This window comes from Cyprinodon tularosa, unplaced genomic scaffold (assembly GCF_016077235.1).
Source record: "Cyprinodon tularosa strain WSP-4 unplaced genomic scaffold, ASM1607723v1 ctg415, whole genome shotgun sequence".
Lineage (NCBI taxonomy): Eukaryota > Metazoa > Chordata > Actinopteri > Cyprinodontiformes > Cyprinodontidae > Cyprinodon > Cyprinodon tularosa.
The window spans coordinates 458,567-486,299 of record NW_024039136.1 but is presented as its reverse complement, the minus strand read 5'-3'; positions in this window follow the sequence as shown (position 1 = coordinate 486,299).

The window sequence follows — 27,733 nt, the reverse complement described above, 5'->3', positions numbered from 1 at the left end:
GTGGAGAGGAAAATTCCCTTTTAACAGGAAGAAATCTGCATCAGAACCAGGCTAGGTGTGAGCGGCCATCTGCCGAGGCCGACTGGGGTTTAAAGGAAAATTCCGGTTTTTAACACTTTTAGCCCATTTTCTGTAGTGTCCAGGATGAAATCGAATGATCGACACCAAAATTTTGACAATTGGTCCTGTCTCTGCTATTTGGCTCATGCAGAATCCCCCCCTGGCTGCTTCAGAATGGCTTCCATAGTGCATGTCCGATAATGTCCTTAAAACAACCTTAAACGTTCTTTTTTTAAAATATGCTACTCACCGGGTCGTCAGCGCTGTTCAATGACGTTCCAAAAAAAGTTTCGTAAAGAAAAAACGTTCCTGTAGTGTTTTATTGAACACTACAGGAACACTGAACAGTAGATGGCAGTATTAGGCCTGAGAAGCGTTTAGTCTGCCTGAAACCAAAGAAGAAGAAGAAGCAGGTATACTGCGCCTCAGTAACAAGAAAGGTGAACAAGGCGGCAGGCGTGAGTGACTTTGCAAACTGTTTGGCACTGTGTGGCCAAACATCAGATGAATGGAGGATCATGCCTACTCTGTATCACAACGAAAAGCGGTGGACACCGAACCCCCGTCATCTAAGAAGCGGAAACACGACGAGAGTTAACGCAAGCGTGACAAGAAACGACAAAAAACACGGATCAACATTGGCACGGCATTTACACGATGGAAGTCACTGATGGAGGAAAAAGGTTTTCAAAGTGACGCTCAAGTTGCCAGTTTTCTGTTGGACAGGTAATTAATCCTACACACACAATTGTCTAATATCACTGCAGTTTTTGGAGTACAGGATGCTCGGACCTGTCTAAAACAATAACATGCTGCCTGATGATGCCGTTACTCTCCAGTATATTTATTCAGCAACGTCCCTGACGTTTCACAGGTAATGATTCAGTAATTTTCTGTAAAATAATTTTCTGGATATATACCTCGGTTACTTCTCTCCGGCTCCTTTGGAGATCTTCAAGCCTTTCCTCCTCTGCTCTAGTCACCCCGCTGGCACCCCTCCCTCGCTTGGCCCTAGCTGCACGCCCACCCCGGCCTCTCTGCCCTCGCCCTCTTCCTCGCCCTCTTCCTCTCCCTCTTCCTCGCCCTCTTCCTCTCCCTCTTCCTCGCCTTGTAACCCCCGTGCCACAAACAAGACTTGGACTCTGTAAACGGGGAATATATATTCTTCCAGCGAACACAGTCTCGGTGTTAAACTAATAAACTACTTCGTCTTTTTATATCACCATGCAAAGCAGCCCACCAAAACGTCACAACGACGTAGAAAAAATATCGGGTATATTTATTATCTAAAGTCTACATGAAATCTATACCCTACACAGACTAATGAAATACTATCTGTAAAATTATCTATGTAAACAAACCTCATCACTTGAGAATGTAGGTTATTCCGACGTCGTGGAAGACATTTTGTCCCGTAACGCTCGCCGTACTGTTGGGGGGGGAGAAGCGGTGGGGGGGAGACGTTCATGTTGCTGCGGTCTGCAGTCTGGACGTTAGATGTCGCTGAAAATTACACACTGTAGCTTTAAGCAATACAAGAGCACCATCACCTAATGAAGGTTGCAACGTAAAATTCACAGGAGTTGAAAATCTTAAGTTTGTTTTATATTTGCATTGCAAAGACCAGTCAGGTACTTGATGTGGCTGGGACCTTAGGTGAAGGAACATAGCAGAGACAAGTTTTTTAAATCCTAATATAGAAAATAATGTTGACAAAGGCTGAAGTAGGGGATGTACTTAAGAGGTTATGTGTGCAGGTGGCTTTTGAGCACAGCATTTTAATTTAGCCCACAGACACTGGCAAAGCATTTTCTCCCCACTCTGTCTGGCTGGCGGACTGTTCTGATGTACCGCTGTCCTTCAATCCCCTTCTGAGCTAGCCCCATCAAGCTACCACTTCTCCCCTCCACTGGAACTCTCTGCCCAGAATGCTTCCTTGATATACTTTTGTCCACCTTCATCTCCTTTTGAGATTGCCCCGGCCAGTAGGGATGGGAATCTAAAACTGGTTACTGTTCAGAACAGGTTCCAGGCAGCACCACAGCCTAGCGCTGGGCAGCACGACTTATGTCATGTTTTTTACGCAAGTTACGCACAGGGCATTCAGTAAGCAAGTACTACGTGACCAGGCAAAAGTCTAGAAAAGCAAAACAAAACAATGGTGTCCCATCGAGTACACCGATCAAAAGTTTGGTTTCATTTTAATGAAGAGAAATATGGCAAAAAGGCGCTTTGCAATCATTGCAAAGTTGCGATTACATCCTCGGGAGCAAATGTATCCAACATGCAGAAACACCTGCGCACACAACATGGCATACATTTTAGCGAATGTCCTGTTTTTGATTCTTCCGACAGAAGCTAAAGTTACGACCAGCATGGAAGGCAACTCTAGTGGTAAGTAGCTAGTTTTATATGACTGGCTGTGCTTAATGTGGTTCCTAGTAAATCATATGCCATTTCTGGAAATAAACAAATTTCCTACCTTTCTTTGGGGTTGTCAAACATGCTACGAAGTTGCTCCGCAGTTCAGGGAGCGAGAGAAAGGTGATGCTTGTTTATTTAAATCAGGGGGAGATGAGTTTATATCCTGAAATTGAACAGTAATGCTTTTACGGGTGCTTTCTCCATTAGATTAGGATGACTGTGACGAGATGGGTAGCCTGGCTAGCTCAGAGACTAGCGGCTCCAGTTCACTGCCTTCTGTTTTTGCCGAGGCAGGCAGAAATAGAATGTCCCAGGGGAAGGTAGACGAATGTCGCCGTGCACTTACCAAGTTCGTTGTTTTTTACAGAATCGATAAGAGAATCGATAATAAATCCCATCTCCACCATGTTGAGGTACGTAAAACCAAGAAGCAGCAAACTCAGTCTAGTGTAGTCTCTTTGCCCACCATGTGAACCTTCCCACAGTGTGAATTTCTTTCACTGTGAAATTTCTGGCAAAATGCCAGTTGAGCAAAAGCACACAAAACTGACACATTTTTTGCTGTTTTCGCTCTTGGTGGGAATGTACCAAAAGGTAGCAGTTACTCTTTTAGAGGCTTCATGTTAGAGAAAAACACAATTAAACAGATGGGCCAAAAGCCAGTTTTAAACTCTTTGGGTCTAATGTTCAGAAGTTTTTAGTGTCTTAAAAGGTTCAAACATGTTTTCAGCAAAATTTTCAACGAAGGTGTGGCGGTGGGGTTGAGGTTTGACAGGAGGAAAATGCAGACACTGAAGCAGAAGTGGTTTCTTGAAGATTTTAATAACAAAAAGGGGAAAAGGAGCAAAAATCTAAAAACATGAATCCACAAAATCAACAAAAATTTAAAACCAGGAATACTGACAACAAGGGGGCAAAGGAATGAGGACAAACCAGCAAAGAGTGACTGAAACGGAGGAGAATATATGGGAGAGAGAAACAAAGACCAGGTTAATTAGCAGATTGGGAGCAGGTGTGAACAGAGGCAAGAAGGGAGCTTGCGAAAAGGAGACTGACACAAGAGAGCAAACAAGAAATATCTAAGAACTAAAATACAATCAAAAATAACTAGAACACAAAAATGAAAATAAGACCAATGAAAACTCAGAGATAAAAGTAGAACAAAACCGGGACATAAGGTTTAAGTAGTTTATGATTTCATTTCATTAGACAGTGTGTGTTGACCATTTTTTTCACAAGTGCTTTCATCAGTATGCACATCATATTCTAATTAAGAAACTGTGCAAATTGGACAAGCAAAGGTGAACATTTTACACATTCACAGGCATTTAAAAAAAAATGGAACCTAAACTGCAGTTGCAGGTACATTGGCACAGTATGGAGAGAGATTCTGGGCTCATGTAAACATAACTGGACCTACAAAAATGTATATATTCATAAGTAAAAACATATTTAAGACAGTTATAATTAATGCAGAAGGACTTCAGGCAATCATTATACAATTAAACTAAATCTATAGAAATTACAGAATTTAAATGTTTTGGCTTGGCATGTTATTTGGAGTCTTCGAAAATCAGGGCCAAGGTGTATATGTGGTAGTAACTGCAGAATTGTCATGAGTTTGGTGCTGGTGGCTGGCTTGATTGCTCAATGCATGCACCTGTTTATCTCTGCCTGATTGCTCTTTACCACTTATCTGATCCACCTGCTTCCAGCTCCTATTTATGCTGCCTGTTTTCCAGCCTCCAGTGTCAGATCATTCAAGCCGAGTGTGAGAGTCTTCTAGCTATCTGTGAGATTCTAATTTCCTTATCCTGACTACTTGCTGTCCCTGGACCTCTGAGTTTTGTTCTGCTCTGTTGCCTGTCTGTTTTTGGACTGGTATCTGGATGCTGCCTGCAAACCAACTTGGACCTGTCTTCTTACTCCGGCTTGTATTATTGCCTTGGTACATCTGCATCTCTCTGACCTTCTGATCTGGACCCCGGCTCCCTGTTTCCCAGTCTGGATTCTGCCTCTGGACCTTCCTGCTCTTCAGAATCTGCTGGCTGTCATGATCCACTCCTGGAACTCTCTCGATGCCCCCCCAAAACCAGCCCCCCAGTTAGTTAGTTAGTTCAGGATTTCTCTGAATGTATGTTTGCAGTTATATCCTGGATTAAACAGTGTTGGGTGAAAGTGCATGAACTGTTTTTTTTATAAACCGCCACTTCTTTACACTTTTTCACAACCTTCTCACCTACCTATCCACTGTGCTCCTTGTTCTTTTTGATGCTATTTTGTCTGTAAGGTTGTATATGAAACCACTAAACCATCACAGAGCAGCTGCAGTTAAAGTGAGCTTAACGTACACACCATGGAACTCTGTTTGATAATTTTCCAATGGAGGGGATATAGTTGATCTAGACAAAATACTTTATCCTGTTCAGGGGGCTTACTAAAAAAAAGAAAAAGAAAATCCCCATGGACTAATTTTGATGTTTACTTCATCTTAAACATTTTAGTTTTGTGGTTGCAATTTGACTAAATGTAAAAAAGTAATGAATATATTTAGTACAAAACCAACACCTGATACAATTTAACAATCCATTAACGAAGTATGTCTATATGTTAAAAACCGTGTCTGTCTTGATGACTGTATTTTATAGGGATCATTTATATATACAATTTTTTTCCTCTTCACTCTTAGGAGTAAAATAATTCAAAGTCGTGCTGACCTTTTAAAAGCAGCAACCATCGGGGACATTGAATTCATGTTCCAAGAGCCAGGCTGTTTGCCAACACATTGTTTTTCTACCATTAAACAAGAGTTATGTCACACTTCCCTTTTAATCATGGGCTTTTTTTGGGGGGGGTCGGGCTGAATCCAGGCACACTCAGCCAATGACTCACTTTGAGGGGCCCATTTGACAGATTACACCTGCAGTCACACTTAAAGCTAATGTTAGACGGCTCTTGGTGGAGTGGGGAGGAGAAGAGAGCCTCAGTTCCATTAAATGTTCTCAATTGACCTTCATGGCAAATGTGTAGTTGGGTTCACTATAGTCAACAATGATGCTTAATGTTAGTAGAGGGCTTGTTAAAAAGCTGTTAATCATAATTTCTGTCAAAGTAATGTTTGTCATCACTATGGGAGGAACACCTCCACCATTATTGAAGTCAAATTTTATATCCTAAAATTACCCAGGCCAGAGTGTGTTCTCAAGGGCAGACCAGCTGCTTTAAGGGCAAGCTTGGCAGTTTCATGGTCCAGTGGTGTGCTGTAAGTTCTGTGCAACTGCAGAAAAAAAGTGTCTTCAGATTTTTAAGACAGAGGAGTGAAGAAGCATGGGGGAGAAACCTGCTATTTATTACATTATCACTGTCGATGACCCGTTCTCTAGAAAAGGCAATGTATTTCTCCTCATACGAGAGAAAACAAGACTACCAAAAAAGGTTGATTATATATAAAATTACAAATCCTTAAATGTTTTCCTTATCAACTGCAGCAAATTTTTTTTGTGACTTCCCTTCCAAGGACAACGCACTCTACATGTGCTTTGTAAAAAATTTAGGGGAGAAGTTTTCATGAACGAAACAAGTGTTGGGATTATTATTATTATTTTTATTGTTGATGATGCACGAGTCTGGTAAATCATAAAACCTTTCTGTAACTTATTAGAACAAATTTTCTCCCAAGCAGTTTATCTTATTAAGACAATTCTTCTGTCAGGGTATACAGTTATCATAATCATTAGATACATAACAGAGATTTGGAAATTAAATGAGTATATAGACAGAGTGGATGACTCCTAAGCGCGAGCTATTGCTTACAGGGATTTCGGAATGGCCTTAATCTAAGAACGCTGTATTTTGATATGGCTGGAGCCAGCATTGTCATCACATTTGCAAACAGGTATGATATCATGTGACATGTGATGATGTGGCAGGGTGTGGTCATTAAGTTGTAAAAAAATTCTTCTTTGTTATTTAGGGCCGACATCATGAAGAAGCGAGTTTGTAAGCGCTGCTGTCTGCAAACCCTAGAAATTTCTCTGGTCTATGTAAGATTACAATTTCTGTCATGTTTCATGGTTATTTAATACATGTAAATTATGAAGTGTTATCTATAGAGTTTGTGCCGAGTAATCTCTTCTCAGGAAATAATCAGGGAGAGAAAGCTTAAACATATAAACACAGTTTTTCTTAACAAAAAAGCCGGGCTGCCATTTGTCATCGGCACTGCCAAGGGGCAGAGTCGAATGGGCTCTGCTCATTCCTTCATGCCAAGACATACAACATGTGCTTAGATAAAGCTGAATGCATAGTGGCCCATGCAATGATCAGCTCCTCCAAGTCTGAATCTATATTTCTTGGCAAGAAAAAGGTTGCTTGTTTGTTCTGCTCTACTGAAACAGTTCTTTAAATGTATCTAAATATGTCCTTAAGGTATTCCTGCTTGAGTGTAGGTAAATGTATCACTGGCTCTGTTAGCTGCTTTAGTTTGTCAAAGTCAAGTTGAATTTTTTGGACTGAACTGAGCAGCAAACTCTATTTCACGCCTTGTTAGATTTAAAGAGAGCTTAAGCCCTGCCGGAACACATATCTTATGTGTTATGTTTAGGTGTGAGTTACACAAAGCATATTGAAAGCTGTTATTTAGCAGGAAGAGCGTGAACAGCTATTCTGGTTTTATATTTGCACCTTCAAAGATCATCCCAGTCTGAAATTTTACCTTTTTTAAGATTAAATATATATGTCTTTTTTACAACTTACCTTTAAAAGTTCAGAATATATTTTTAGATCCTGTCTTCACCTGAAATAATATTACGACTTTATGCGCATACGGATGCCACAAGCTGAGCTTTGCCTCAGCCAAGGATATAACCTTACCCCCAACCTCAGTCTACCATTCAGTAATGGGAATTGAATAGCAAATGCTTTTCCACCTGCCATTTTAAGAATCCATGTGGATGTCTGTGTGCCTGATATTCTTTTTTATTTCTTTGCCAGGATTTATATAAGTAGAAATGAATCAGGTGGGACAAAAGGAAAGAGTATGGAGACAGGAAGCTATGCGGATATTGACCCACATTTCCCTTAGCGTGTTCCAAACACAGAGTTGGAAGGAAGAAAACAGTGCTTCTGTGGAGGCCACATGGGGTGAGGGATGAAGTCTAGCTTTGTGGAAGTTTAACAATTGTGAGCCAGTAAAGCTTCTTGCCCTGGAAAGTATAAATTTGAGGCTTTACTGTGAAATGGAGTTCAACTTTCTTTCTTTGAACAACCTCTCTATGAAGTGTCTTTATTAAGCCGATCCCACCAATCTACTGCCCCTTCTGGCTCTTTTGTCAAAAGTTGCTTTAGCATTTTAAGCATCACTGGAAGCAAATGATTTTTAAGCAGGCTGACTGCAGGGCTGATGTGTGTAAGTGTGAGCTTGTATCTGTCTATACAGTCTAAACCAGGACTTCTAAGCATTATTGAACATTTACCAATTAGGATTCCTAAAGACCCTCACAGAGGACAGCGTAGCACTTTAACTCAGTGATGCTGAGCACTGAGAAACAAAAATGAATTACTTTTGTTAGTTTGTGCAGCATGTTTGTTGTAGCCTTTGCTTGGTTTATTAGGGATTTCAAAAATATTTAGGAGGGCTTTGCAAAATATACAGCCAAGGAGACGTTCTAATACTGAACCTAACCAAGTGTGAAATAGCTTTGGCTAAGTAAGGGGGACAGCCATTAATACTGATAAAAATGGGACTAGGTGCTCTCAAGGTGGAATGTGAGCACTCACTAAGAAAGTGATTTATGTCACCTTCAACTGAGGTTAAAAAAAAAAGGTTGCACTATGAATGAAAATGCCTCTTACACAAAAACCCACAAAATATCTTTTTAGGCTGACATATCAAAATACTAAAACATTTGTGATATTGCTAACCCTTTAATATGAGTTTGCAGTTGGTCAACATGGATGTTTTACTGGTAAAAGTGAACTGATAGATAAATTGTGAGGAGATGTTACATGTAATGAAACTGAGCTGTTTTTTCCTTTAAATTTGACACTTTTTAATATAAAATACAAGTTAACAATATGCATAAAATATGATTCACCATAGTGAATGTGATCCCATAGTGGATGAGCTCTGGATCATTAATGAGCAAAATCTTATGTGAGATCAGACCATACAAATAAGATGCTCAGAGGATTTATGAGCCTGATATTTAAAATGTTTTTTGGTATTAAAACATATACAATCTTAAACAAAATAAATAAAAAATAAAAAAGGCACATTTTAGATTGAGTGTGCAATTCAGTACGCACAGCAGGCTGAAAAGGCACATTTTAGATTGCGTGAGCAGCACGCAGCACAGGCATGTTTTTTCGTTTGTTTTCAACAATATGCAGATCATATTCTTATGATCTGCATATTGATCATAAGATCACTTAAACAATGCAAGTTTATGGATGGAAGATATGCAAATATCAATAAATGGAAGGGCGGGCATGGGCGGGTGTCAAGTCTTTTTAAACAACTGCTGACCCAACTTGAGGGTATTGTGACAGAATTAGACAGGGTTAAACTCTTCTCATCATTCTTTGTTACTTTAATTCACAGATGAGGTATGCAACAGCAGATTTATCAGCAGCAGTGGCAACAGCAGGTTGAAAACCTTGCAAGCCAATAAAGCAAATTTTGTTTTAGTAGAAGTAATTGCAATCAAGCTCCTTGTTTCTGTCTTTGTTTAGTCTCCCATATATACTCTCCCTGTGGAGTTCCTCAGTGCTGGTTCCTTGTCTTTTCCTGGCTCCTCATGTGGGTTTCCCCCTGAAGTAGTCTGGTTTTTGGTTGCTTGTATTTTGTAATCTGGTTTTTGCCTCATTTATTTCATTAAATCATCAAGAACATCTCTGCCTCCTCACCTCTGGATTTGGGTCCTCAAAACCTCCACCCAACCATGATAAAATAATTTTTTTTTTTTTTTTTTTATTACATAAATACAAAATTCCTGATGTATTTAAGAGTACAAAATTCTGTATAAAAAATACTATGTGAATGAGGAATCTTAAGGGTTCTTTGAAAAATGTTACTGCTGCTAAGGGGTCCCGGTGGACAAACAATTTGAGAATCCCTGATATACTGTACACCACTTACACAAACATATTTATGCTCCTGCGGGCTGCCCACTAAACTTTTATGCAATATACTATACTACTATACATTATAACAGAGGTCACGGATTAGGGGACCCGGGTCCGGATCCAGACCCACCTTCAGCCTGATTTGAAATATCTATAAATTACCACATGTTGTCCAACGATAGTGTCTAACTTCACTTGTGCCGCTCCGGAGCGTCCGGCATCAGGCTGCACGTGATCAAAATTAGCCAATGAGCTGTGTCAGTCAGGGTTGCTCCTGCTTGCCACTTTTTGACACAGCAGGCAAACCAGTGGCAAGCCAGGCGTTGGGAAAGAAGGAGGAGATGGTTAGAAAAAGTTAGCAGAGAAAGTATGGGCTGCTGTAAGAAGCATGGTGAACTAGTGACAGAAAACTTAAATGGCGTGCTTAAAGATGACCCTGCACATTTTTAATATGTTTGGCTCAACCTACTGCTGTGAAGCAGGATTCCCATCCAAGACCATAATAAAAAAAATGAATATTGAAACCCAGGTTTAAAAGCCTTGCAGGGCAGCCTAAAACCCACTTCTCTCATTAAGCTATAAAAAAGATTATTGTTCTCTACTTAAAAAAAAACACTTTAGATTTAAAAAAATAAAAATGTTCGATTTTTTTTTTTTTTATAAACATTATACTTAAAATGAATTATACTTAGAAATGTCTCCAGACCTTCCTGGTTTTCTTTATTCGGACACTGCTGATTTTTAAGATCTTCGGATCATAAAATGAGCCATGTGACCAGAGTGCTGCTTTACAAATTCCAATACAAATTTGGTTGATCATAACAAGATGCCCTCACATAAAAGACTTCACAATAACCAATGTTTTGCAAAATGTGTTTAATTTCTACTCATTTAGACACTGGGATAAATGTGTTTATAGATACGAGAAGAGAACAATATAAAAAAAAAAGTATATTTGTAATGTACAGGAACTGGTCCCAAAATTCAAAAGCTTTATTAAAAACATACATGAGCGGGGGGTTCAGTGCGCGTTGCTCGCTCCTAAGCAGGAAATCCCCTGATTGCGGGACTTCAGAGCCTGGGGAACCGGCTTAGATGTCGGTGAGCAGGTCCGGTAATGGGATCCAACTACGTCCTGGATTTGGTAGGAAACTGTTAGGAGGCCAACTGGCAGACACTCTGTTCAGGGTTTTCTAGGGGCGTTATCCAGAGGAGTCCGGGTCCGTACACTGAGAGGTAGATACTTCATTCAGGGTTTTCCAGGGGCGTTATCCAGAGGGGTGATCCAAGAGGGGAAGTCTAGGTCTGGTCCAGTTCTGATAACAGGCAGATGCAGAGTCAGTTTAATGGGAAGGCAACACTGGGTCAGGCTGGTAGGCAGGTCAGGCAAATGACAGGCAATCAGAATGAGGTGCTGGAATGCCCGTGCGGGTAGCTTGAGACAGTCTGGCACTGGCAGCTGATCTGCACGGGGTTTATGTGAGGTGAAAACCAGTGGAACCAGTAAGAGCTGATTGCACTAGAACAGGTGTTCTGAATGGTGGATCAGACCAGCATCATAGCCGAGACTGTCACAACATTACCCTAACATATTTTGGCTGTTTGTTTTTTTCTTTATTTGGTATTTCATGTCAGCCCAGTGTTTTGGATCAATACCTCCTCTTTTTCAACTTCAAATAGCATCAATAAAAGTCACAGCTTTAAGTTGAACCTTGTATCAAAAGTTCTTTGGGTCTCTTGAAACACAATTTCAGCGGAAAATTTTTTGCTTGATGCCAATTTTAATAAATCTGAAGAACACATAATTTCATGCTTTAATGAACAATGGCTTAGTATAAAAGTTTATATTTGCAACTTTCAAAAAATATATTTTTTGATCTACATAATTATAGTACTGGTAAAGACTATTTTTATCACTAAGATTTTCATCCAAGGTAGAGTGTGCTGAGTGTGCATAGAGAGCCTGTCCAGGGTTTGTCACTGTCTAAATTGGGTGAATCAGTGTGCAGTACATGCCTGTGGACATGCTTTATTAGTCCAATCAAGACTCTAGAGAAAAGACCCTACGCAAAAGACCCTTATCAAGTAGCTAATAAGGTCCGTGGTTTAGAGCAGGTTGAAGCAATAGAGCATGCCAACAGCGTTGCTGTGGAGAGAAAGACAATGAACACTTTGTCTTTCAAAGATGACCATAGATTTGTATATGAATGTTAAGCACTTAATATTTCCGACTTCATTAAGCACTTTTAAATTTTTTTTTGCAGAAAATCCAGGTGAGCAGAGCCACCGTTGTGAAAAAATATAATACATTAGAAATGCATTTTTTGTACTGTTGCCAGAAAGGACAAAAGCCATATGGATTCTCTCCTCCACTAAGCACAGAGAGGTAGTGCATTAAATCATTTAGTGTTTCACCTCACAGGTAGGGATCAAAGTAAGAAGGAAGTGAACATACATGTGTTATATATAGAAAGAGTGACTGGATATACTGAATTATAAAATGTGTTCATATAAAATAAAGAAAGAGAGGACTCATTTTAGCCTGTCCTCTTTGAAGTACCTCTCTCTGTATGTGTCTCCTCTGGGAAAAAAAAAGATCAGTAGTAGAATCCAAATACAGCTGAGGACTGAACACCTAGCTTTCAGAGACCTTCATGAAGGTCTTTGATGTCCACAATTTGTTGAAACAGAAGAAGGGGTGCATTAATTTATCTGTTTATAAGGGTAGATAGTTTAATCAACATAAACCAAATTAAAATGATACACTCTGAAATGGTTAACTTACAACAAAGTATAAAGTGTTAGAAAAGGCCAGATTATGGCCAGGTGGTGGATCTATATACAGCATAGGCCTATTAGCTATATACACTGTAGTGCTTTTTGGGTTGAGCACCTTAAAGCTCCTCACGTTTCCCTGCTCATGCCCCATAACACTCTTCCCTCTAGTGGGGTGTACTGGTATCCCTTTCCTGAAGTGGGTCCACCACATAAGGGGTCTTCCATACACTGAGGTGTTTGAACAACCCTTTGTTTAACCACTCCCCTGAAGCAACTATGCCATGGGAAACCCGAAGAGCTTAACTCACTACGTTTACTTGTATTGTTAGGATGTTGTTGCCTCTGCAATTTTTGTTTAGTATTTTTTTTTTATTGAAGAACCTAATTATAATGATCTAAAGAATATGGTTTTTTTTTACTTCCCATCTTTCCACCATAGGCGTTTGTTATCTAAAAAGTATTTTTTTTAGAACTACCCACTGGAAAAACGATCTAGAAATAAGTAAACATTTAAATTAAGTGTATTTACCCTTGATTTGAAAAGACAAATGAGATAATTTGCCAATGGAATTAGTATTTTACTCTTAAAATAAGCTAATTAGATATTATGCATTTGAAAAAACACAATGCATTTGTTTTTTATTTTTTATTTTAAATGTAAATTGTCTTGTTCCGTTGGCAAAATGTCAAACTTTTCTCCTCAATCCAAGAAAAAATGCACTTATTTTAAGAAAATATGACTATGTAAATGTAAATTTCTGCAGTGCAAACACCTTCTTAGAAGACTAATGGCTGGAACAGTATTTTCAATGAGACCATACTTTTTATGGGATTCCACTCCTCATATGTATATGTACTTTTTTTTTCAAGTAATGGAGACTATGCAGTTTCTCTACATCTATAGGAAGTTAATTCAATCAACCCCCATCTTTGACTTCCTCTGGCTCTTCTATGCCCCCATACTGGCTTGTGCCTTTTCACATGCATTTAACTCCCACACTACCTTGCAACTATTAGCCTTGGCCAGAGATACTTTATGTAAATATAGATAAAAACACCATCTTTTGCATGAAATTATAGTCTTGGGGATCAATGATGTAGTATTTTTAACATAGTATTATCACCAACAATATTGACCAACTATATACTGTCTTGTTGATGTATTCACACTTACTGAGGATTGCATAATATCAAAACAACTTAAAAGACCAAGGGGCGTGCATATTTTTGTGAGTTGAAAGTAGGTTTCTTTTCATTTCTTTTTCAGTTAAAATAATCACTGCTGTTACTCTATCAAATGTTAAGATAGATGTGAAAAAAAGGAACTAATCAAGAAAACATCTAAGCGCCTCAATCAAACTTGCATGAAAGATGTGCAACTGTGCCCATTTGGTTTAAATGTTTAGCCTTTTTCACATATAAAACATCAAGTCAACTTACGATGTGTTTATCCTGAATGTATCACAGTGTTTTGTTTATCCTGGTGCTTGGGTGTCTACAGATTTTTTAGTGTGGGGTTGGTGTTGCATGGAGTTCAGCACATTTGTTGAGAGTTGTGCTGGCCTTGGTAACTAGGCTGTAGGCGTGGTGTGCCCTTAGGTCTCTGGATCCATGGTGTGACCTCCTCCTCTTTTAGTGACCTCTCCTTTCTTTTGTAGATTTATCCCCTTTGTTTCTGTCCCAATACTCCTTGCATTTAAATAAATCCTAGAGCAATTTCTGATCAAGTTGCAAAAGTCATAATGCTTCACTTGAAATGAAACAGATCTGTCAAGCTTCTTGTTGGTAACAAGTAATCTGAGTGCTAACTTGCAGGATCTAATAAAGAAACAGTACAAGGAACATTAAACACTGACTTTAATAGATATAGATTAAATAAACACAGAACAGAATGCAAATAAAAGTTTTACAATTAAAAAAAACTCAAAACAGCTATGAATCATAACACCCTCTTGGAAAATATTTCAATTAGAAATATGCTCTTATTGAGTAATTCGGCATAGATGTTGGATACAAGATTCAAAACTATCAATCAATCTATCTTTTGTTAACATAGATCCTTAACAGGTTATGATAGGTAGGTGTGCCTTTCTTATTGAGGAGGTGGGACAAATCCTCACCAGATCACCAATCCACACTGACCACAGGCTTGGAGTTATACACAGGCCTACCCCTCAACTTTTAAGGTCATCATGGGTAAGAAGAATCCTATTTGGGGAAAAAGTTTTTAGGCTCAATATTTTATCCATACAAAAAGATGCTGTGGCAGCTTAATACATCGACTTAAAGAAGAAAATTTGTGTAGTCCAACTAATTTTTCAGACAGTAATATTTCCGGTGCAATAACTGATCTTAGTGCTTATATAGGTTTGCATAGATAAAATGGCCCCTGCTTGCAGTACTTTTGTGTTAAGAATGATTCAGTATATTTGTTTTTATAATTCATGGTTCAGAGATATTGTAAGACCATGTGTTTTATTAAAGGGGTCACAGAATGCAAAACCAAGTTTAAATTGTCATAGATGAATAGGGATAGATCAGTGGGTGAAATTGACGTACAGAGAAGTTCAAACCCAATCGACAACTCCTTTCAATGCAAAGCTCACAATTCCAAACTTCCACCATAAAACGGGCTAGTCCAAACGAAGCCCCAAGTTTATGTAAACTTGGGTATGGTGCCTTATTTGGTTCTTGCCTGTAATTTTGTCAAGCCCCGAAATTTACATACAGACCAGCCCACTGGTTCACTGACCTAAGAGCATGAATAGAGGTCGTAGAGATGTAAGACGCTAGTTTTAGCCGTTTAGCCTCCTGTTGGGTTTACTTCTACAAGAATTACAAAGTAGGCAGTTTCTCTATTGAAAAAGAGCCAGGGCCATGGGCGTAAACGCAGTGTTCCAGGCTACATGGAGAAAGGAGACATTTTTCACAGTCTTCCCAAGGATCCGAAAACTCGACAGGCATGGATTATTTTTGTCTATTAGAGGATCCCTGCAAAGTTCGATGCTCAACTGTTCATTTGCTCTAAGCATTTTACTGAAGACAGCTTTCAAAATCTTGCCCAGTTCAAAGCAGGATTTGCTAAACTTCTTTAACTGAAATGAGGGGCTGTTTCGACTGTAAGGCCATCACAACCGCAAGCTGCAAGTATTTTTTTGTTGCTAAGCTGTTGATAGCAATGCTAGCATATCTAGTGTGTGCAGTGTGACCAGCTTTGGGTTTCTGAAAAGGAGGAAACTTTCCTTCACCAGGTCGGGTTTCGACGTTCCACCCCCTCTGTCCCTGTCCGCCAGGGTTCCCGGACCAGCCCCGGAGCTGACGGCTCAGTTCGAATGATCGGTGTGTTTCGACTACATCCTGCAATGAAGTCGACTCTAAATCCCGGTCGATTTTAAAATTCCCCCTGTGCATTTTTTTTAGCCATGAAAAGTAGGACATGACTGGGGAAAAAAGAGGACGTCTGGTCACCTTGCCATATCAACAATTTTGATGTTTAAGTGAGTGAGTGCTTGTTGCCTAGCAGCTTCACCCGTTATAAACCAACCAATCAGCGCACAGCTCATCTAATATTCATGAGCATACCATGAAAGGAAGAGAACCTGTCGTTTCATTCTAGGGCTTTTAACCAGGCTTGCATAAGGGCTCTTAGAACAGCAAATGTGCCATCAGCCCAACCAATGTTACCCAACCTATTCAGGAAACTTAAGGAACAGCACCAAATACCCTATATAATCATTCTATGACCCCTTTAAAGTACATATAATGTAGCAGTATTAATTCAATTCAATTCAGTTTATTTATATAGCGCCAAATTCACAACACATGTCATCTCAAGGCACTTTACAGTTCAACCAGATCATACAGTCAAATTGATACAAAGTTTTCTATCTAAGGAAAACCAGTTGATTGCATTGACTCATTGACTCAAATACAATCCCTCACACTAAGCGTGCCTTTAGCGGCAGTGGAGAGGAAAAACTCCCTTTTAACAGGAAGAAACCTCCAGCAGAACCAGGCTCAGTGTGAGCGGCCATCTGCCGAGGCCGACTGGGGTTCAAGGAGACAGAAGCAGAGATACAAAATTTTATTACAGAGTTTTGACATAGCATAAATCTGCATTTTAAAATTAAGTTATAAAACTGGTAGCTATTGGCTAAAACAAATAACAAGGCACCCCATTTTTATGTGGAAGTTTATAATTCTATTTAACCAAGCTGTTGGATTCAGGAAGAATAACTTTGCAAATAAATAGAAATTGAGCCTGCACACGAAAGAGGTTTTAGCAGCTACAGTACTGCAGGAGCGGAAGGAGAAGCCCAACCCAACTTCAAGCTTTCCTCCTTCCCTGAACCCCCTCCTGCAGCCGTCTTTTATTAACAGAGCATAGCACATGATTACAAAACAGTATTTGTTCTGACACAACAATTGATCAGTTCATAAAGACAAGATGCTCCATGAGAATGACAAGGCAAGATGGTCTCCTGACTGCATCACAAGACACAATGCAGCAGGCAGGATGGTCTCCTGACTGCAAAAATGTTTCATAAGCACACAATTTTATAATCATCATTGATTAAACCTGACATTTCCCTCCTCTTGTGCATAGAAACATTAGCATATAGCACTTCTAAAGAGATTTTTATTACACACATCATAAATGCATTGCAGATAGGGAATTCAGTAATCAAAGATCAATATGCAAAAAACAAAAATATGAAAAGGATTAAAATGTAAAACTTAAGCAAAAATGTAAGATTTATTAAGAATGTAAAAACTTCAAAAATCTGTCCCTTGAGTAGGCAAAACCTCTCCAATAGAGGAAAATTCCTACCCGACCCTTCCCGAGGAAGCGATCATTATCCCTGTAACAGATTACACAGTTGCCACCATATCATCAGTATCGGCATCAGCATCTTGGCGGAGTTGAACATAAGTTACAGCTGAATACTGGATTAGAGTGGATCCTATCATTCTCTGAATCATTGACTAGAGATATAGGATTAAGCAACAAATACAAAGGAAAAATATGAAAAACAATCCTACAAATGGTAAAGCTATCTTCATCAGCACCTGCCACCATGATCCCATGGTGAACCAACTTGTCCATGGTGCTGGACTTGCACCGGAAGTGTGATGGTCAAGATACCTCTTTAAATCTTCAACTCATCCAGAGCAGTCTGTATGAGTACAAACATAACAGTCCGTTTTATTCAAACCTTCAGCAACGTGCTTGGAATGTTGCCACCTCATATTGGCACCACAAGAAGGACTTGCTGTGGATCCATCAAAAACAATTCTGGTTTTTCCTTTGTTTCTGGCACTCAGTTCGAGTCCCTAGAAACACCAGTCCAACGGTCATCACCAGGCAGCAAAACCACTTTGGTTTTTCAGATCTTTGCCAGTCCGTCCAAGGAAACACCCACTAACCGGACTCTAAAAGACTGGGTTAGGTTGGTCCCTTCACCAGCGTTGAGACGAGTGGTCCTAAAAAAACCAAACCCCTTTGAAGCTGGACTTCACCACAGATCTATACCTTAGTCGTGGGGTCCCTGTAAAGGTAACTGGACTTGTTGCTGACGAAAATCTTTAATCAGCTTACAATGACTTTGGTGGATTCAAGTCTCTCTTTCCTGGATCTCTTCACAGTGGTTGGAGTTGTTAGTTGCACAATGTATAGTCCTTCACACCTCGGAGCTGCCCAATTTTCCCTTTTGATGATTTTAATCAGCACTCGGTCTCCAGCTTCAGGCCTTCCTGTGGGAAAAACAAAAGGAGCATTGGGCAGATTACATGTTCTTTGAACAGTTCTGTATCTGAAAAGCTTCAGAATTCGCTTAGTAAATGGGTCAATGTTCTTTTCATTTCTCTTCTGCCCATGGTTGCCCTTCCCATAAGGGTAGAACAAAAGGTTTCCCATACACTAGTTTAAAAAGGGGTCAGACCATCAGATATGGGAGTAATCCTCATGAGTAGTTTTACTAAATGCAAACACTCTGGCCATGGCTTTCCTGTTTCTGCCATGAATTTTCTCAATCTGTTTTTAATCTCTCCATTAGCTCGTTCCACCAATCCTGCACTCTGTGGATGGTAGGAACAGTGATGTTTTAAGGTTATGTTTAAATGTTTGGACATTAGTGATACCACTTCATTTACAAAATGTGTTCCATTATCACTTTGTAAGATTTTTTCGATACCATGCTCAGGTATGCTATGTTTACACAACGCTTTTGCCACTGTCAACGCATTTGCATGTTTTGTAGGGACAATTTCTACCCATTTAGAAAAATTGTTCACTAGGACTAGGCAGTACTTGTACCGTCCACTTAGGGTCAGCTCAATGTAGTCCATGCTAATTACTTCAACTGGAGCTGTACCTCTTGGCACCTGTCCTCACTTAGTTATCTCATTTCCTTGTGAACTGTATTTACAACATGCAAAAATTTTAAAAGTAGTAGTAGTTACACACCTATGTGTGTGTTAGTATACTATATTCATCATAACTCCCCCCTGTTTGAGACATGATAATTTCATGGATCAAAATAGCTGCTGGTTTTAATCAGAATCAGAATCAGAAATACTTGAATAAATCCAGAGGGAATATACTTTTGTTACACGCTTCGGTTACAGCTTTCTATTTATATACACACACCCAACTACACAATACAATAAAGAATAAGAATATGGGGGAACTGTTGCTTACACGAGTCCCCTTTAACCCTTAAAAGTAAGACACTACAAGTATGAGCGTATCACCATGAGAATGTAACAACACAGTGCTCATATAACTTGCTTAACCACCAACTATTTGGATGCACGGTTTTTGATAAGTTTACAAAGCTAAGGCAGTTGCTGAGAAAAGTTCTACATTCAGCTTTGTGAATTGCTGTCTGCTTCTCTGACATAGCTATTAGTGTGTCATAAAAAAAATAAAAAACTTAAGAAAAGCTAAGTTTCTTTATAATGTGGAATCTAAGCCCTACAGTAATTGCACAATTCTAAAAAGACATTCTTGTAGCTTTTTACCTTCTTTTGAAATAACATGGCCCAAACAACAAACTTATTTCTGCACCCGTTAAAAATTTTATAACTAGTTTTATAGTTTTCTTTGCTTCACATTTTAGCAGATATTGTTTTATCCTTGGCCTGTATTAGGAACTATTTCAGCTTAATCCATAGTTGTCAACAGTCCTACATCAATTCTTCTTATAGATCACAAAGTATTTTGTGAAATCATTTTCATCAAATTGTGATAGCAAAGAATGCTGAGTTATTTTAACAAATGCTAAATCTTGAACCCAAGCTTCTGTATTAAACAGAATTTTATAAGGCTGCTTGCATAGTTCTGTGTTAGGGCTATAAAGCCAGCCTTGTTTGTGTGGTGCGGACATGGATAGAAATCAGATACGCCTTCTGCAGCTTCTAAACGCAGGCATGTGTCTCTCCGCTGCTCTTCACTGGTCTTAACCAATGACAAATGATTGACCCATGATAAGCAGTACATTTCTTTCATCTGTGTAGCAAGCATAACAGTAACTGCTGCTAAGAACCCCAATCTGTGTACATAATTTGTGTAACCATTATAGTAATGTCTTGTTTCAGAAACTGTTTTGCAAACTTTTCATCTGGGGTAAAGCACAAATTCATAGTGGTCTACTGTTCAACTAACAGAGCTGCATCCTGTGGATCTGACTATGTGCTTCTAGCATAGTGCATCTAAACACAAGAAGATTTTGTTGAAACACTATTTATATGTTCTCCACATTCAGCCTTCATGCCCCCCTGTTTGAGAAAAATTGCTTAATTTTCCCATCAATTCCCATCCAAACAGATTAATGGGGTGAGTATTACTACAAAAACATGCAACCTTTTTCCTGTTTGAAGGTTGACATACATTCCTAGGATGTTTGATTATTTGCTGATTTTACAAAAATAAGCCTTTTGGATGGTTTTAGTCCTACATTATCTTTAATGCAAATTTTACAGGCTACTGAATCGCATAGTCTAACTGCCTGTCCATTAATTGCTAGAACTATTCATGTTTTTGGGAATGAGCCTGAATGTATCACATGTGTGTCAGCTGCATCTGAACTCTGCTGTCATAAAATCTGTACAGCTCCTCACTGACATGCATTTGTCTGTAGGAACCAAGACTAATTGCAATTTCCTTAACAGACCTCTGCCTGATAGATTGACTGGACTTTCTTGGCTTAACACAAAATCAGCTTCCACCGTGAATCCCTCTTCATCAGTGACCAATTGTTTTTACCCAGTGACCACCAGCCCCTCACTTGAGCCCAATTATGGTCCAAACTCCACTTCATAGCTGTTTCTATGTTTTAGCTTGCACAATCCACTTATTTAATCCCTCTAATTTTTTTATTCCCTGTAGGTAGCTTGCATGACTAAAATAATTTTCTTTTTATTAATTTTACATTTTGGTTCCGAAATTATAGTTTTGGAGACCCTGCAGACGCATTAGGAAGGCTGTCAATTAGAACAATGCTGCAGTCATCGCTCCAATGACATCCTCCCTGCGCTTGTGCAGATTTAAGCTGTCTCCCTCTAAACTGTGTTTCATTATCTTTTGGACACACAAACAACTTAAAAAACCCACAAACATAACTTTAAAGACAGAAACACATACCATTAAAACCGGACAAACACAACATTAGATCTATTTATTTAGTTTGTAATAATAACATATCTATTTTGCGCATATATTATATCAACAACTCGCCATTTGGAGCTAATTTATTTATTTATACTTTTACTTCTACTTCTACAAGTATTTTAAATTACTTGTATCAATCTGACACAAACTTTTTCATCCCCTTTATGATCTCTACACTCTTTTTGAATCCATCCTTTTTAATTCTGTTACCTCCCTGGCTCACTTTAATTCTATTATGTTATCATTTAGTTCTTATAATTTTATTTTTGGAATAGAGGCGTCCCTCAAACCCATTTTTTTACCAAACTATATATTCAAGTGTTTATTTTTTGTTGAATTCTGAGTTTCTACAAACTTCTAATCGTAGATTCTAAATTATCTCTAATTTTATTTTGACCTTTACCCATTTTAAAGAATTTAGTCCAGTACAAACACCTAGGGTATTCTACACACTGGATTTTTATTGAGCAAGACAGCACCCAAACACTGTTGTGGTAATTTCTGCTTCTACCTTTTCAGGTGAGAAATTCTTGCCTCTGCATCCACAAGAGTTGTACTGTATTAACCCCTGCTGTTTTAGTATGAAACAACAAAACCTGAAAGGTTTGATTGTTTCCTCACACACTCTCACACAGTCACACACACCAGATATCCAGATCCCAGATCTGTCAACAAAACTTGGTTTCGTCAAATATCTCTGCTGCAGCTGCACCTTACTTAACTGTGTTATTATCTCAAAAGAACACAGAGGGTCCCAGACCCAATACGCACAGAATACCGATCCCAGATCTATCACAACAAAACCCTGTTTGTCAAATATTCTTGCGACTACAACCAGTTATAGCTTTCATATGGTCCCAGACCAACTTTTGATCAAAAGCTTTAGGCCTACCCTTTCGCTGCGCAGATTCAGTCCTCTGGGAGTCGTCACCAGGATGCCCAGGGCAGGGCTGGACCAACCTATGGGCCCCGTCCAGCGAAGGGAGGACGGCTGTCGACAGATTCTTGGCCTTGGTCCCACACGGTCCTGGACAATTGGATCTTGACTCCCGGGTTTTCGGCACCAAAAATGTTGGATTCAGGAAGAATAACTTTGCAAATAAATAGAAATTGAGCCTGCACACGAAAGAGGTTTTAGCAGCTACAGTACTGCAGGAGCGGAAGGAGAAGCCCAACCCAACTTCAAGCTTTCCTCCTTCCCTGAACCCCCTCCTGCAGCCGTCTTTTATTAACAGAGCATAGCACATGATTACAAAACAGTATTTGTTCTGACACAACAATTGATCAGTTCATAAAGACAAGATGCTCCATGAGAATGACAAGGCAAGATGGTCTCCTGACTGCATCACAAGACACAATGCAGCAGGCAGGATGGTCTCCTGACTGCAAAAATGTTTCATAAGCACACAATTTTATAATCATCATTGATTAAACCTGACACAAGCAGAGATATGAATACATGTGCTTCTCAAAATATGTGGACAGTTTAAAACTATATATTTTTTCATTCAACCCAGAAAGGGAATCCCACATTTTTTTATGATTCGTATGTCTAAAAAAAAAAAAAAGAAAACATAATATTGAATTACATGAGATAAAAACAGGGATATTATGAAATTAGATATTATATACAGAGCTGTCCGGCACCTGAAACCGATGTTCATTTCCATAAACACAATGCTGTCATGATCTTAGTGCTGGTGGCTGGCTTTATTGCTAATTACATTCACCTGTTTAACTCTGCCCGGTTGCTCATCACCGCTTATTGTAACCACCTCTTTCCAGCTCCTATTTATGCTGCCTGTTTTTCAGCCACCAGTGCCAGATTATCCAAGCTTAGTTTGAGAAGTATCTAGCGTTCCTGTATTGTTTTTTGACTACCCTGACATGTTTTGGCCCTGGATTCCCGAGTTTTTGGTCTGCCCCTGTTTTGGCCTGTTTCTGCCCATCTCTTGTTTGTACTCTGCCTGAAAACAATTTGGCTGGCATCTCTTTGATCTGATTTGTAATGGATGCCCAGGTTCCTTTGATGGCAGCTTCCAGGTCATGGGTCTGGTTTTCATCTCTTAAAACCCCCCTCTTAGATGATTTATAAGCTTCAGGTTGGGAAAATCTGAAATAAAATGTGTAAGATTTATTGTTGTTGTACAGAATACAAAAAAGTTGTTTGATTTTAGCAATGTCAATTAGATATACAGTATTGTGATAAGGTCAGTATTGACCTTGAAGGGACATATCCTACTTCAAAACAAAATCAGCATCAGCACAAGAAAGGCAGAGGAAAGAATGAAGTTCTTTAAAATGTCCAGCAATGTGTTGATTATGAACTTCATAACACTCAATGATTCAACATCAGCAGAGGAAAAATTCCCTGACTTTGGAATCTCAATACTAGAATTATTGCAATCTTAACTGTATGCTTCTCTACCTTATCTAGACTCTGGGACCTTGGAAACTTTACTGTAATTCGATGAGAGGATTTTGGGCCACTAAACAACAGATCAGGTCTTCTTTTTATTTTTCCCAGGCAAGATTGTGTTTCACATCGAAAAACAAGCTATTCATTAATTCGTTTTTAATTTGCATACAGTATATCTAACTATCTATCTATATATATACATATACATTTTCTGAGACACTAAGTTTCTAATTGTTATGACTGAATAATCCACGAGTCTCACTTTTTGAGATAAGTAAAAAATAATTTTTTTCATAATCTTTAAATGTTTTAAATCTAACAGAAAACATTTATTTTTTCCGCTATCATTGTCCTTTAGTATTTTTCTTTTGTTCCTGAATGACGTCTTCATGACTACTGAAGTCGCTCTTTGGTAAAAATGGCTCTTCCACCATGCTGTCACTGCAAAAACACTGAGTCTCGTCTCCTGCTGTTTTTGATACTAGAAATCAACCAACCGGTGGGCTAGATAGACACCAATCAGTGACAGACTGTGTCTCACCCAGCATGACTGCCCATATCAGAGATGGCCGCTACCACCCACAGAGCACCATCTGCTCTACATTTCATCTCAAAGTCCCTTTACCATCTATCAGTTTGCTTGCTGTACATGTTGCGGACTCTTTCAGTAACCTTTGTAACTCTAGTCTTAGAGGGTATCAGTAATACGGTAGATTGTCTAAGTAGAATATCGTTAATCCTTCGACTATGCTTTGACTGTGCTAAAATTGTATTGTTGTTATGTTATATGTATGTTATATATATGTATGTATGTAGGGATGTGTGTGTGTGTGTGTTCTCTGTAATGTTTTGGAAAAGTTCAATCAAACTTCTGCGCCTGTTGACAGGTATGTTGGTTCACTGTTCATGAGGAAGGTACTTTAATTTCTCTGGGGCAGTCTGTTTTTTTTTTTTTTTTTTTTTAACAAAAATTCAAAATCAGTATTCTATTTTACTACATTAACATTTACTTTAATTTAATTTAGTTTTGTGTTATTTGAATCACTAGTTTTAACTTATCATTTTATTCAAGATGGATGGATGGATGGATGGATGGATGGATGGATGGATGGATGGATGGATGGATGGATGGATGGATGGATGGATGGATGGATGGATGGATATAGAGATGGCTCGACTTCATTGATCCTCTGTGAGTGTAATTCCTTTCCATCTTATTCATTCTCACAGAAGGATTGCGCTATTTTACCAAGATCAAATCGGGGTACAGAAACAATAGCAGCATTGTCTGCCACACATCGTTATACAGAAGATGATATTATCCCTCAGCAAACCCCCAGCAGCAGAGAAATATCTTTGAGTTTGCCAGCAGCCTTAACACAGCATTTCTTAGATCCATCATGCCAGATCTTTGTCTTGGGGTGCTTTGTTACATTTTAAGAGGCATGCTCTCAGGTGAAGATAAATGCTGTAAACACTGCTTTATGAATGAATAAATTTACCCGGCGCCAGCACAGCTCCATAGGCTGCTGTTAATAAACTGATTCATAGCATAATCCGCACTCTCAAGCTTTCAGGGCTCCTTTTATACCCCTATTTATGTTTGCTGTTATTTCAGGTAGTCAGCTGAAAGGATCTGCAAGGGAGAGCAGATAAATCACATTGCCTGCTTTAATTTATGAGTTTGCGAGCAAGCACCCTTGCAGGAAACACACATGATGAGTTCAGAAGGAAAACCTGAAAGGAAAATCCAATCACACACAAGCATTACCCACAAGCATGAAAAGTGAGCAAGTTCATTACAAGCATCATTGTAAGTAAGCACATCAAATATAAATGCATCCCAAAGGTGTTAAGCTTACTTTTTTTCTGTAGCAGGAAACCATTTCTCTTTCATCATTGTTAGGATTTGTCTTAAAAGCACTAAAAGCTTTGTTTATTGAGGAAACCCTCTCAAGTGCCTGAGTTTTTTTTTTTAAAGAACTGGTTCCTAAGGATTCATTGATTTGACTAACTTCTCAGGATGATGATTACTGAGCAAAAGGTTATTAGCTAAAGCAAATATATAACAGTGCCTTAGATAAATGTACTGCAGTTTACTTTTTTTCCCCAGACTTTGTCAAATTATAACCACAAGTTTTAATTAAATTTATCTGAACTGAAACAAAGTAGCTCATAATTATGAAATAAAAGAAAGGCGATATATAGATTTAATTTTTAATGTTTTGTGAAGAGTTAATTTTGAATTGAGCCCTGCTTGTGGGTCAACATTTAAAGGTACAGTGTGTAATAATTACAGGGATATACAGTCAGAAATGTAATATATTATACATAACTATGTTATTTATCATCATCTATGAACTCAGCCTCTTAACCTTAATATTTGCGTTGCCTTAGAATTCGTTATTTATAATTACATAGGAGCGGGTCTTGCAGCCATCGAGGCAGACATCTTTGCACTACGGCAGCGCAGAGCCAACAAACTAGCGATTGCGAGATCGCCCATTACGCTCGAAAGTAACTACGGCAAGTTGAGAGAGATGAACTGAGAAGGTACTGAACAATAGATGGCAGTATTAAAATTATCTATGTAAACAAACCTCATCACTTGAGAAGGTAGGTGATGCGGACGTCTTGGAAGACATTTTGTCCCGTAATGCTCGCCGTACTGTTGGGGGGGAGAAGCGGTGGGGGGGAGATGTCCATGTTGCTGCGGTCTGCAGTCTGGACGTTAGATGTCGCTGAAAATTGCACACTGTAGCTTTAATAACAATCATAATTCATAAGGGCAGGAGGGCAGATTTTGCACAGCTTACAGTCCATAGTTGTCCTGTTGCCACAATGTGGCATCCCTGCATCTCATTCAATGGCTCTCATGTTTCAATGCTTTTCTTGCTCTGTTTTTTTTTTGATGGATGTGTCCCAATAGCTTTGGCTCATATTTTTTCAATTTATGGCTAATTAATTTGAGAAAGCTTGGATATAATCAAAACTGCTGTAGACTCTGAAATCATTAGCTTTAGTTGTAATGCTGCTTGTGTACTCATGCTGTTTAAGGCTATGTTCACACTGCTGACCATGATGCCCAATTCTTTTTTTTTTAGCTAAGATCTGTCATGATGTGTTTTAGTGATCTGACCCAAAATGCAGAGAACCACTCAGAGAGCAAGGCAAAGGTTTAACAGGTTTATTGAGGTACGGGTAGAAGGGGGGTAAAATCTGGAGCTCAGGGAGCTGGTGTACAGGAACTAGGAAGTCTAGAGGGACATCAAAAAGGTTTCTCCCCTGCTCAGTGTGAACTCAAAATACAATCCTTCCAGGGGAAGAAGACCAGACTTCCAGTACCCAGGAGGACTTCCTGCCAAAGGCAAAGACAAAAACAAGGTTAGACTCAGAGAAACAAAGACTCAGTTTGACTCAGTGAAACAAAGACTTAGGATAGAGTCAGCTAATCTAAGCATGGCTAGAGTACCCAAAACTGGTTAACACTTTGGCGTTGAGGTAGTGACAATCCACTGCTTAAGTACTCCTTCAGATAATGATCCAAAGAGTCATAGGTGTCCAGGGAGGACCAACAATGACAGGGCGCCACCTGGTGGTGGAGGGAGAGAGAGACACAAAACAGACTATACAAACTGGATTCCTGACAGGGTGGATTCCAGATGCCCCCAAAAAAAGGTCATGTCCATGAAAACAAAAAAAAACACCTTGGCGGAGGGGGAAACAGGCAAGGAGGGCAAGAAAACAAAACCAAAGACCAGTCCAAAACAAAAAACAAACCACCCAGGGTGGGCGAAGGCCAAAGAAAGTCTCTGGAGGCCTGCTGAGGGGCCAGAGGCGAGTCTCTGATGCAGCTGCCTCAGAAGAGGGCGCCATCTCTGTTGCTGTGGGAACCTCGAAGGAGAGCGCCATCTCTGTTGCTGCAGGAAACTCGGAGGAGAGCGCTGTCTCTGTTGCTGCAGGAAACTCGGAGGAGAGCGCTGTCTCTGTTGCTGCAGGAAACTCGGAGGAGAGTGCCGTCTCTGTTGCTGCAGCAGCAAACACCTAGGGGGGCGCTGTCTCTGACGCAGCAGCAACCGCCTTGGGGGGCGCCGCCTCTGATGCAGCAGCAACCGCCTTGGGGTGTACTTGTTTTTGGCACAATCACACTTGGAATGAGACATGATTAAGACACTACTCGAAACTATCAGGTATATACCTGATTTAGTATCACATATGGAAGCGGTACAATCAGGATTTATTTGAAGGTGAAAAGA